The 12,352-nt window shown below is 41.4% G+C and overlaps 1 pseudogene; it reads right to left on the minus strand.

The window, feature by feature from the left end:
- Positions 1-339: 339 nt before the first annotated feature.
- Positions 340-10,454, minus strand: LOC142845221 (olfactory receptor 4F6-like; annotated as a pseudogene).
- Between the last annotated feature and the right edge of the window lie 1,898 nt (positions 10,455-12,352).

Here is a 12,352-nt window from a genome sequence, read left to right on the forward strand (position 1 = left end):
AACACTTTATTTTGAGGTATTTTATATAGTAATTATAAAAGGAACAAGTGAACAACACTTCCTAATTTATTTTGAAAAATCATCAAAGTTAAATACTGTACAAAATTATGACTATTAATAATTTTGTAGAAAGCAGCCCTTACAAGGTGTGGGCATAGAAACTTTAATTCAAACTCCCCTCATGCATATTGATTAAGGTACTATAGATAATAACTGGCAAATTCCTAAATGTAAGCTGGTTCACAAACTAATAGAGAGCTGAAATATCACTGACTTTATTTTCTTCATGGCCATTGAGTGTAGAGTTGCATTTTTAATGTTTTTTTTTAAACAAAGTATTTAGGATACTTTCCTGTAACTCAGAGGCTGGTAGCAGAGTTTCGTCATCGCTGCTTTCATCTCCTTGTTCCTGAACGTATAGATGACTGGATTTAGAAAAGGAGTGAGGACTGCATCAAAGATGGCAAGGAATTTGTCTAAGTGTGATGAAGGAAATGGCCAGATATAAAAGAAGATCAATGGCCCAAAGAATAAAACCACTACTGTCACATGAGCTGACAAAGTAGACAGGGCCTTGGATATGCCACCTGAAGAGTGCTTCCGAACAGTGACCAAAATGAAGATATAAGATATGATCAGTACGAAGAAGGAGCCCAAGGAGATGAGTCCACAGTTGGCTGTGACCAAGAATCCAATTTGTTGGTCTCTGTGCAAGCAAGTTTAATGAGCTGAGGGAGATCACAGTAAAAACTGTCCAGAATATTAGGTCCACAGAAGGGCAAGTCTACAACGAAAGCCAGTTGGGCCACTGAGTGGATAAGTCCCAAGATCCAGGCTACTGACAAAAGTAAAATGCATATTTCTGGTCTCATGATAGTCAAGTAGTGAAGAGGTTTACATATGGCTACGTATCTATCAAAGGCCATGGCTATGAGCAGTACCATTTCTGTACCCCCAATAGCATGAATAAAGAAGATCTGAGTTATACAACCCCCAAATGAAATGGATTTGTGTTTTCTAAAAAGATCATAAATCATCTTGGGTGCTGCAATAGAGCAAACTCCTAGGTCAAGAAATGAGAGATTGGCCAGCAGGAAGTACATTGGGGAGTGCAGGTTGGAGTCAGCAGTCACAGAGAACACAATGAGGAGGTTCCCCATCAGACTTGCTGTATAGAACACAGAAGAAAAGAAGAGAAGCAACTGGATTCCCCATGTATTGGAGAGTCCCAGGAACACAAATTCAGATACAACAGAGTGGTTGTTTCCATCATTGTAGTGGAGAATAAAGCTTTATTCAATAAAACCTGAAAAAGTTAGAGAAGAGAAAATACAAGCTGAATGCAGAGTTAATGACTACATCCATTTCACACTGTAAATTGCTGCATAAAGTCAGTACCCCTCAGTGTAACTGCAGAAAATTGGCAGTCACTCAATGCCATGAGCCACCACATCTAACATCCTGTATATCTTAACAGTATCCAAATAAAGATAGGGAAATATTTAGGAATAAGTATTGGAAGAGAACAAAAGACCGGCCTGACAAAAGGCTATGAGGAGACTAAAGACTCACTGGAAATAAAATACATGAAGAAAGGAAATGAGAAGAAAGCCCCTGAATTCTCTAATCCAGTTTCCTGCTCCTGCCCAAGTTGTGTCCCCAAAACTTTCTGTGGATCTTTAGTTCTCTTACCTCTTTGATTGTTCCAATTAGCAATTTGGTACACTATTCCCATAAAGGCTGTCTCACAGTTAATCTTTTATCAAACCATATTCACCTTTTTCCATATACAGTGAGAAGATAATGCAGAAACCCTAACCGCACCACACTTTGATAACAGTCTAGGTTACAAGCCAAGGTTGTAGATGCAGCAGGGTAAGAACTGGATTAGAAAAGATATGTAGGATGCAGCAAAACATGCATTATGTGAATAATATGTATACAATTCCATTTTATAATAAAGTTTATTAAAAATTTCTACATGATTGACACTTGAAGATTATTTCCACCCTGTTTTGTGTCTTCATACTTCATTGTATGGTGGAAAGAACACTGTATTTGGAGTGATAAAAACATAATGCCCTCCCCAAGCCTTCCACACTTCACTCACAGCCTTCCTCCCATTTCATTGTCTGCAAAATTAAAGGGGCTGAGTGAAGATGGTAAAGAATGATTTCAAAAAATTTGGTTATTTTTTTCCATTTTGGTTATTTTATAATAGAAAATTATAAAATTTTAAAATACATAAATTTATATAAAATATATAAAACTATAAAATTCTAAGTTTCATGCCATGCAATGAAACTCTTTATAATGATAGTATCCTCTTCTCTTTATGTTGCAGCTATATCCACTTTTGTCCCTTGTTTGTAAGTATTTGCATTTCATATTCTAAAGAAGACATTTACCCAAATAAATCAACTTCTTATTTCTTTTGTTATAGTTAGAATGTATTATAAATTCACTGTGTCACATATTATAGCCATTGACATCAATAAATAAACACTTTCTAGATGTCTACTATACCCATTGATCACTGAATTTTTGAAGTAGTAACACATTCAATACCCTTTAGTCTTCTACATTAGCACACACAATGTAAATAATAGTAAGAGTGCCAAGGAAGGAACCGGTCCTATAAATTTTCTGAAGTAGAAACAATACCTGTGAGTTAGCCTGGTGAGGGTTGCGGTCTGAAGGAAATCAGAACCTATGCTGCAGATCTAGATACAGCTCTTGTTCTTTTTCACTATACAACTCATATCTGAGCTTAAGGATTCCCTTTCACAGCCAAGGAATCTCTGCAGCAGTCCGTGATTGATGAGCTTCCTATGACAGTAATAACCCAGTCCAAAACAAAACCAGCATCAACTATGTACATGGCACCATACTTTCTTCCAAACACTATCTTGTCTGACACTTGTAACTACTGCAGGAGTCGTTGTCATTGTCCCTTCCTGGAGGAATTAAGACCATGAGAGTAGAAGTGACATTTCAGAACAGTGAGTTGTAGGAATCCAGAGAGTCTGATGAGCATCTTCTTCAATATCTACAGGAGACTTGATCCTTTTCTCATGACTATTCTGTTGTGTGTTTCTCCTTAGTGGTTGTCTAGCTGCCTTACAGTGACTCACAGTGTGTTTGGCAGACCTTAATGAGAGAAGGCAGGCTTGAGAGGGACGGCAGGCTGCATTCATAAGCATCTAGGTTTCTTAGGTTTCTTCAAATGCATCTTATAGATGCATCTTATATTCACAATGATTCTTAAAATAAACATGAAGGAGAGCAATCCATTTAATACCTGCAGCACAGAACATCCTGGTTGTTTCCAGGCCATCTTTATCTATTTCCACATGAAGACTTTGGCATTTCAAAGAACAGACAATTCTTAGCACTCTGATGCAGAGAGTAAATTCTTACTCACACTTCTAAGGCTGCCTCCTATACTTCTAGCTCCTTGTTTTCCCATCTCAAACTTAGAGGTTAAAAAGTAATTTAAGTTTTAGATATTGTGTCTTGTAGTAATATGAGCGGCGGGCTGCATCCCTGGCACCCGGCCTCCCCCACGGCTAGCTTTACCTGAAATAATTACACGGAAACTGTATTCTTTTAAACACTGCTTGGCCCATTTCTATCTAGCCTCTTCTAGGCTAGCTCTCGCACCTGGACTAGCCCATTTCTAATAATCTGCTGTAGCCCACGAGCTGGCTTACCAGGAAGATTCTATCCTATGTCCATCCTGGGTCGGAGCTGAATCTCGTCTGTCTGGGAGAGCAGAGCATGGCGTCTCTGTCTGAGGCGTCTTACCTCACTTCCTCTTCCTCCCAGCATTCTGTTCTGTTTACTCCACCCACCTATGTTCTAAGCTATGAGCCCAAGCAGTTTGTTTTTATTTAACCAATGACCTTCCTCCATCATTTCCCCTTTTTCGGTTTAAACAAAAAAAAAAAGGCTTTTAACTTTAACATAGCAAAATTACATATAACAAAACAGTTATCAAGTAAAAGTTACAATAATCTTTATCATAACTAAGGAAAACTATAACTATAACTAACTATTCTTAACTCCATCAAAGACTCCAGAAAGAAAAAAGCAACTTTTAAAACTCTAGAAATGACAGAGACATCTCGCTGCCTGGACAGTCACCCAAAGTTCCTCTGTACCGTTGGGGCATCCATCTTCAGCCTTCAGGCCCATGGTATCCAGAAGACATTTCCATAAAGCAGGAAAATTCAAAGTCAGTTCAGTCACTATCTGTTGTGTCCTGCAGAATGTCTCGCAGATTCTTTCATGAATCAGGAACCCCGAAAGATCATCTCACCTTTAGGCAAGTTTGGCAGTCCTCTCTCTGTGGGTTCTCTGTGTCCAGTTCATGCAATAGTCCTGGCAAGAACAGTTTCTTGCCCAAATGGCTATCAAACTCCATAAGGTGCCTCTTTGATGCCCATCTTCCTCTTGAAGTAGATTGGTGCTGCCAGGAGCAGAGTGTCTCATTGTCATGAAAAGTCCTCAGTTATTAAAACATTAAATGTCCTATTCTGTAATCTTTGAAAGACATGAAGAATGTCTATCTAAAATATATCTCTATATATCTAGAAAATCTAACTAACATGACTACAAGCTTTACTATTATCGATGGTTATCCATTAACAACCTATATTTCTTAATTATACATTACATATTTAAATGAACTACACAATCACAATACCTTAATCAAAATCAGAAACACTTATATATATAACAAAATTGGCCGTAAATCTCTATCAATAAAGCAAAACCTATCCTAATGAAAATTATTCATATCTATATTATATCCCCCTTTAAATGTAAAAGAACATTTATATCCATCCATTTGCATGCAAAATTCGAGAAGTCATTGTTTTTTACCGCTGAGTAGTACTCTAATGTGTATATATTCCATACTTTCTTCATCCATTCTTCCATTGAAGGGCATCTAGGTTGTTTCCAGGTTCTGGCTATTACAAATAATACTGCTATGAACATAGTTGAACAAATGCTTTTGTCATATGATAGTCCATCTCTTGGGTATATTCCCAAGAGTGGTATTGCTGGGTCGAGGGGTAGGTTGATCCCGAATTTCCTGAGAAACCGAAACACTGACTTCCATAGTGGTTGTACAAGATTGCATTCCCACCAGCAATGGATGAGGGTACCCCTTCCTCCACAGCCTCTCCAGCAAAGGCTATCCTTGGTGTTTTTGACTTTAGCCATTCTGACAGGTGTAAGATGATATCTCAAAGTTGTTTTGATTTGCATTTCCCTGATCGCTAAGGAAGTTGAGCACGACCTTAAGTGTCTTTTGGCCATTTGAACTTCTGTTGAGAATTCTCTGTTCAGTTCAGTGCCCCATTTTGTAGTTGGGTTAATTAGCATTTTAAAGTCTAGTTTCTTGAGTTCTCTATATATTTTGGAGATCAGACCTTTGTCTGTTGTGGGGTTGGTGAAGATCTTCTCCCAGTCAGTTGGTTGCCTTTGTGTCTTAGTGACAGTGTCCTTTGCTTTACAGAAGCTTCTCAGTTTTAGTAGGTCCCATTTATTCAATGTTGCCCTTAATGTCTGTGCTTCTGGGGTTATACATAGGAAGCGATCTCCTGTGCCCATCTGTTGTAGGGTATTTCCCACTTTCTCTTCTATCATTTTCAATGTGTTCGGGCTGATATTGAGGTCTTTAATCCATTTGGACTTGAGTTTTGTGCACGGTGATAGATATGGGTCTATTTTCATTCTTCTACAGGTTGACATCCAGTTGTGCCAGCACCATTTGTTGCACTATCCTGAGTGAGGTATCCCAGACCCAAAAAGTTGAACATGGGATGTACTCACTCATAATTGGTTTCTAGCCATAAATAAGGGACACGGAGCCTACAATAGGTGAATCTAAAGAAGCTAAGTAAGAAGCTGAACCCAAGGAAAAACATATAGTTATCCTCTTGGCTAAGGGAAGTAGACAAAATTGCCGGGGAGAAAATTGGGATCTTGGGGGTGGGGTGGGATGGGGGTAAGGGGAGATGGGGAGAGGAAAGGGATAAGGGAAGGAGGTGGGGCCTTGGGGAAACAGGAGGATTGGGATAAAGGAAGGTTGGACAGGGGAGCATGGAACCACATTTCTTAGTTAAGGGAGCCACTTTAGGTTTGGCAAGAGACCTGACCCTAGAGGGGCTCCCAGGTGCCCAAGCTGAGGTCCCCAGTTAGTTCCTTGGGCAGCTGAGGATAGGGAACCTGAAATGACCCTATCCTAGAGCAATACTGACGAATATCTTGCATATCATCATAGAACCTTCATCTGGTGATGGATGGAGATAGAGACAGAGACCCACACTAGAGCACTGGTCTGAGCTCCCAAGGTCCCAATGAGGAGCAGAAGGAGGGAGAACATGAGCAAAGAAGTCGGGACCACGAGGGGTGCACCCACCCACTGAGACAGTGGAGCTGATCTATTGGGAGCTCACCAAGGCCAGCTGGACTGTGACTGAAAAAGCATGGGATAAAACTGGACTCTCTGAACATGGCGAACAATGAGGGCTGATGAGACGCAAAGGACAATGGTACGGGGTTTTGATCCTATGTAATGTGCTGGCTTTGCGGGAACCTAGCCAGTTTGGATGTTCACCTTCCTAGATATGGACGGAGGGGGGAGGACCTAGGACTTACCACAGGGCAGAAAACCCTGACTGCTCTTTGGACTGGAGAGGGAGGGGGAAAGGAGTTGGGGGAGGGGGAGAAGGGTGGGAGGAGGGGGAGAAGGGTGGGAGGAGGGGAAGGGAAATGGGAGGCTGGGAGGAGCTGGAAACTTGTTTTTTTTTCTCCTTTTCTCAATAAAAAAAAGAACATTTATAAACCATATTTGGGAACATGGGCGCAGTTTTTTCTCTCCAAACTGCTTCCTGCTGAATGGGGGCATCGTTAATTAGGTCTTTCATGGTATAACCTGTGTGCTAGTTTCATCTCAGTTGGCAGTTGAATGAAGCAATTTTCTGAAGGTGTTCACACCAACCCTTCAGTAGGGTGTGGTCCATCATACCAAATAGGAATAGAAGAAATGAACAGGGTTTCATCCTCTGTGAAAACAAAATAAGAAACTCCTTTCCAAAGCGTCCTGTCCTTAGATCCAAATTTCAAAGTCAAGGCATCAAAATATCTATGTTGGATTAGTTCAGCAGCATTTATAAAGAAATATCTTTTAGCATCTGTTGCTTCTTCCTCAGCATTCAAATAATTCAAAGAGAGCATAATAGCATACAGTATCAAAATTCTCTGTGTATTTTCCATCTTTGTACGACTTTATTTTAACTCTATTTCATTTTTTTTTACTTTTATTTTTTGAGACTCCTTCTCTGTATTTCTTTGTCCTGGAATAACTCTGTAGACCAGGCTGTCCTTGAACTCTCAGAGATCCGCCTGTCTCTGCCTTCTTGGCACTGGGATTAAAGGCGTGTGCTACCACACCTTGAAGTCACAGAGGTCAATCTCCCTCTGCCTTCCAAATGTTGGGATTAACGGTGTGTACTACCACACACAACAACTCTCTTCCTTTTTTTTTAAGAACTTCAACTTTTAGCCTGCATATATTTTTAACACACAGTAAACCATTTAGAAATTTTCTTTGTCTTTGAATCTCTCTTACTGTATCTCTCTCTGTTTTTCTGACCACATGCGTCTTTAATTTACCAAGCAATCTCAGTAGGATTAAAGCTGTGGCTTTGACGGCTGGATCCAGCCCATTCCTTAGCTTTCCAGCCTCATGGCTGAGGTACTGGCTGTAGCCATGTTTATAGCCACAACTCTATGGCGTTTCAAGGTCCCTGCCAGCAAGCGAGCTTCAGCAGCCTGTGCTTGCAAACTGCACTAACCGCCTGCGTAAAAGAGTCAGAGTTTGCCCTGACAGGACAGCCCAGAAAGCTGGCATTTTTAAATGGCGCAGCTTTTTTCCTGCTACGGCTGAAAACTGAAAAGCATGCATTCAGCTTTTCGTCAATACCGTTTAAATGTTTCGTGGCAGGACCTCTTAAGAGCTGCAGGGTTTTGCAGCTGAAGCTGAGTCAGGAAGCCTCTCTTAGATGAGAGCGCTTGCTTGCCTCTAGCAAGCAGAGTGCCACCAATGCTTTAAAGCCAGAGTTCACACTGGCAGCACAGCCCCAAGAAGCTGCGCTTTAAAATGACACAGTGTTTTTTCTGCTGCTGTTGCCGAATCAGGAAATCTCTCTATAGCACACCAGCAACAAACAGCAAAAATCTGTGTTAAACTCTCTCTCCCTTATTTTTAAGCCTTCTCAGATTTTTAAAGTGGGTTTAGCCCCATGTTGGGCGCCAGCCCGGATAGCTCAGTCGGTAGAGCATGAGACTCTTTATTCTCAGGGCCGTGGGTTCGGGCCCCATGTTGGGCGCCAAATGTATCGGCAGTAAGTAAATGCAAAGGCAGATATTAAAGAATATATGTACAGTTTTAATGTTTAAACAATTTTACAGAACCGAGGTTTCCACTCAGCCATTTCCAGGTGGCAGGAAAAGGAAAAAGAGGGGGAGGAGCCACCTTCCTAGGGCCCATTTATCGGTATGCATTCACCCGAGGCAAACCCCGCCCCCTAAAGGGGCTGACTTAACCCTACAGTGTCTTTCTTCTTTTCCTTTGTGTATTTATTTATTTATTTTTTGCTCATCAACTCAAGTTGAGGCATTTTTTCTGGTGCAAGGTAATATTTAATTGATTTCTATAGAAAATAATCTATCATTTGAAAAAATTCTATTCAATACTGGCTAGTTGGAACCTTAGATATCGTACTATAATAGGCTATTACTATATTTGTCACTAGTGCTCTTAAAGGTTTATTTCCAAATACTTAAGCATAGTTTACCTTTCTCTTGATTAGAAGTAGCATTATTTCATGTACAAACATCTCCACGAGGGCTGCTACTGTGGGGACACAGCTAATTGACCCACAGAGGAGTACTGACCAAATGATACCACAGAGACTTGGGATGGCCAATATGAACTCATTGTGCAAGGGAATTGTTACCTGGATTCCTGGCAAGTCAAAGGAGGAAGCTTTAAATGGATCACAAAGGAGGGAATGGGAAAGAGACAGAAAGATATATGAATGTAAAAGATCTAAGGTCTGCATAATAAGGTAACATTGAGTAGTCACTTAAATCAAAGCTACCTCATTTTTAAGTATGCATGGAGATAACATATGTGACCATATATTTTATATATATTTATATATGATATTTATGTATAAATTAAATTATAATTACATCATTCCCCTTTCCTTTCCAACCACCAGTTCTTTCCCTTTATCCCCACTTGGTTTTCCTCAAATTCAAGGTTCCTTTTCTTTGTTACTATTACATCCCCCCATAAAAATATTACTTGCTCAGTCTGCTTCCTGCTACTGGTATGCATATGATTTCACAGCTGACCAACTGGGACATATTCATGGGGAAGTCTGTGTTTTCACACCCAGCATTCCTTAGTTGCCTGCAGTTCTTTGTCTAAAGGATTATGGAGCTTCCTCTTCCACCTTAGCAGGATTATAGTTATTGTATTTGTTCAGGTCTTGTTTTGGCATCAGCATTATTGAGGAATCATGGGCTAACTTTTCTTGTCATTTTTTTGAGGGGTGCAATGAACTTTATTGATGGTATTCAAGAGAGTAGGGCTTCCTAAGCCCCCTCCTGCTATTCTGGGGGTCTGGGATGGAAACTGTGAGGGAGATGCGCAGTGTCAAGGGTTAGTTAGAACAGGGACTGCTCAGCAGCCGAGGACCTCTCTCTTGCTGTGTCCTTGCTGGGATGGGTGGTCCAGGGCGGGCTTCTTACTCCTTGGAGGCCATGTAGGCCATGAGGTCCACCACTCTGTTGCTGTAGCCTAATTCAGTGTCGTACCAGGAAATGAGCTTTAAAAAGTCTTCATTGAGAGCAATGCCAGCCCCAGCATCAAAGGTGGAAGAGTGGGAGTCTCTGTTAAAGTCACAGGAGACGACCTGGTCCTCAGTCTAGCCCAGGATGCCCTTTAGTGGGCCCTCCGATGCCTGCTTTACCACCTTCTTGATGTCATCATACTTGGCAGCTTTCTCCAGGCAGCATGTTAGATCCACGACAGACACATTGGGGGTAGGAACGTGGAAGGCCATGCCCATGAGCTTCCCGTTCAGCTCTGGGATGACTTTGCCCACAGCCTTGGCAGCGCCAGTGGACGCAGGGATGATGTTTTGGGCAGCACCACGGCCATCTCGCCACAGCTTCCCAGAGGGGCCATCCACAGTCTTCTGAGTAGCCGTGATGGCATGGACTGTTGTCATGAGTCCTTCCACGATGCCAAAGTTGTCATGGATGACCTTGGCCAAAGGGACTAAGCAGTTGGTGGTGCAGGAAGCATTGCTGACTATCTTGAGGGAATTGTCATACTTGTCATGGTTCACACCCATCACAAACATGGGGGCATCGGAAGAAGAGGCAGAAATGATGACCCTCTTGGCCCCACCCTTCAAATGGGCCCCAGCCTTCTCCATGGTGGTGAAGACACCGGTAGACTCCACAACATACTTGGCGCCGGCATCCCCCATTTGATGTTGGCGGGATCTCGCTCCTGGAAGATGGTGATGGCCTTCCCGTTGATGACAAGCTTCCCATTCTCAGCCTTAACTGTGCCTTTGAACTTGCCATGGGTGGAGTCATACTGGAACATGTAGACCAAGTAGTTGAGGTCGATGAAAGGGTCATTGATGGCAACAACGTCCACTTTGCCAGAAGTGAAGGCAGCCCTGGTAACCAGGCGTCCAATATGGCCAAATCCGTTCACTCAGACCTTCACTATCGTGTCTCTGGAACGAGGCTGGCACTGCATGAAAAGAAGCGGCTGTCTCCAGAACAGGGAGGAGCAGAGAGCCTCCCTGTCATTTTTAGGAGACATAATATCACACCAGATTTCCTGGTTCCCTGTCTCTTACCATATTTCTGCCCTTCTTCCAGGTTGTTCCCTGTATGTGAAGAATTTGTGTTACAGATATAGCAATTGGGGTTGGGCTCCACACAATCAGTTGTTCTTTGCATTTTGGCCATGGGTGGTTTTCTCCAATGACCTCCATTTGTTCCTTAGAGAATATTCTTTGGGGAGCAGGAGCTGCATGTATCTGTGGGTTGGAAGCTAAGTATGATGAATGCAGATAGGAATTCCGATGGTTTAGTCAAATGGAGGTAGTAGGTTCTCTTCTGAGATCTATGATCTCACTAGTCTTAGGTAGTTGGCTAGGTTTGCAGTTTGGATTCCATTCTGTAGAGTGGGCTTTAAGCCCAATAAGAACCTGGCTACCATCAATATATGAGTGCTTACTGTTGCACCTTTAGGAACTTCAAGAAAATGAAGATTAAAACTACTTTTAGACTCTACCTCAACCTAGTCATAACGGCCATCATCAGGAATACAAACAATAGCAAATTTTGGAGTGGATTTTGGAAAGGCGAATCTCTATACACCACTGGTGGGAGTGTACTATAGTCACTTTTGAAATTAGTCTGGCGACTTCTCAAAAACCAGAAATGGAACTACTTTAGAAATAGATCCTTCTGATTATAAGAGCCAGAGGCATCAAGGAAATCACAAGAAAACCCACGGAGAAACTAACTTGAGCTCATAAGAACTCTCAGAGTCTGAACTAAGACCAGGAAACCTTCACAGGACTGACCTATGCCCTCTACATATAATGTGAGAATTGCATACCTTAATCTACTTGTGGGACTCCTATCAATGGGAGAAAATACTGTCCCTAACACCTGCAGGCTCTTGGGAATCCATTCCCCATGTTTGGTTGCTTTGCCCAGAGTTAATACAAGGAAAAGTACTTAGTCTGACTGCAACTTGAATGCCATGTTTTGTTAATACTCATTGGAGGGCTGCCCCTTTCTGAACAGAAACAGAGAAAAAAAGGATAAAGAGGTCACATCGTAGGGATAGAATAGCTAGAAAAGAGAGAGGGAAAACTGTGGTCTGGATGTAAAACATAAAAATAAATGTATATAAGAGTCTTCTATATCTTTTCCTCTTCAAATAGTAAAGAAATGAATACTCGATGTTATATTAAAATGACAGAATGTAAATCTCAAATTGCGTATTTTAGTTAGTTGTAGTTTGCTTAATATTTTATAGTGCTAATGCAGATTAGAAAATGTGTTTAGAATATATAAGAACAGGTGAAGGGACTCTCTTTTCTGCAGGCAGAGTTTTTTGATTCAAAACAGGGTTACTTGGCTTTACAGTCTAGATCTTGCCAGCTGTTGTCTTTGGTCTCATTAGTAAGTCTTTTTGTCTTTTAGTTCCCTAATCTATAAGAGAAGA

This window comes from Microtus pennsylvanicus, chromosome 2, assembly GCF_037038515.1.
Source record: "Microtus pennsylvanicus isolate mMicPen1 chromosome 2, mMicPen1.hap1, whole genome shotgun sequence".
Lineage (NCBI taxonomy): Eukaryota > Metazoa > Chordata > Mammalia > Rodentia > Cricetidae > Microtus > Microtus pennsylvanicus.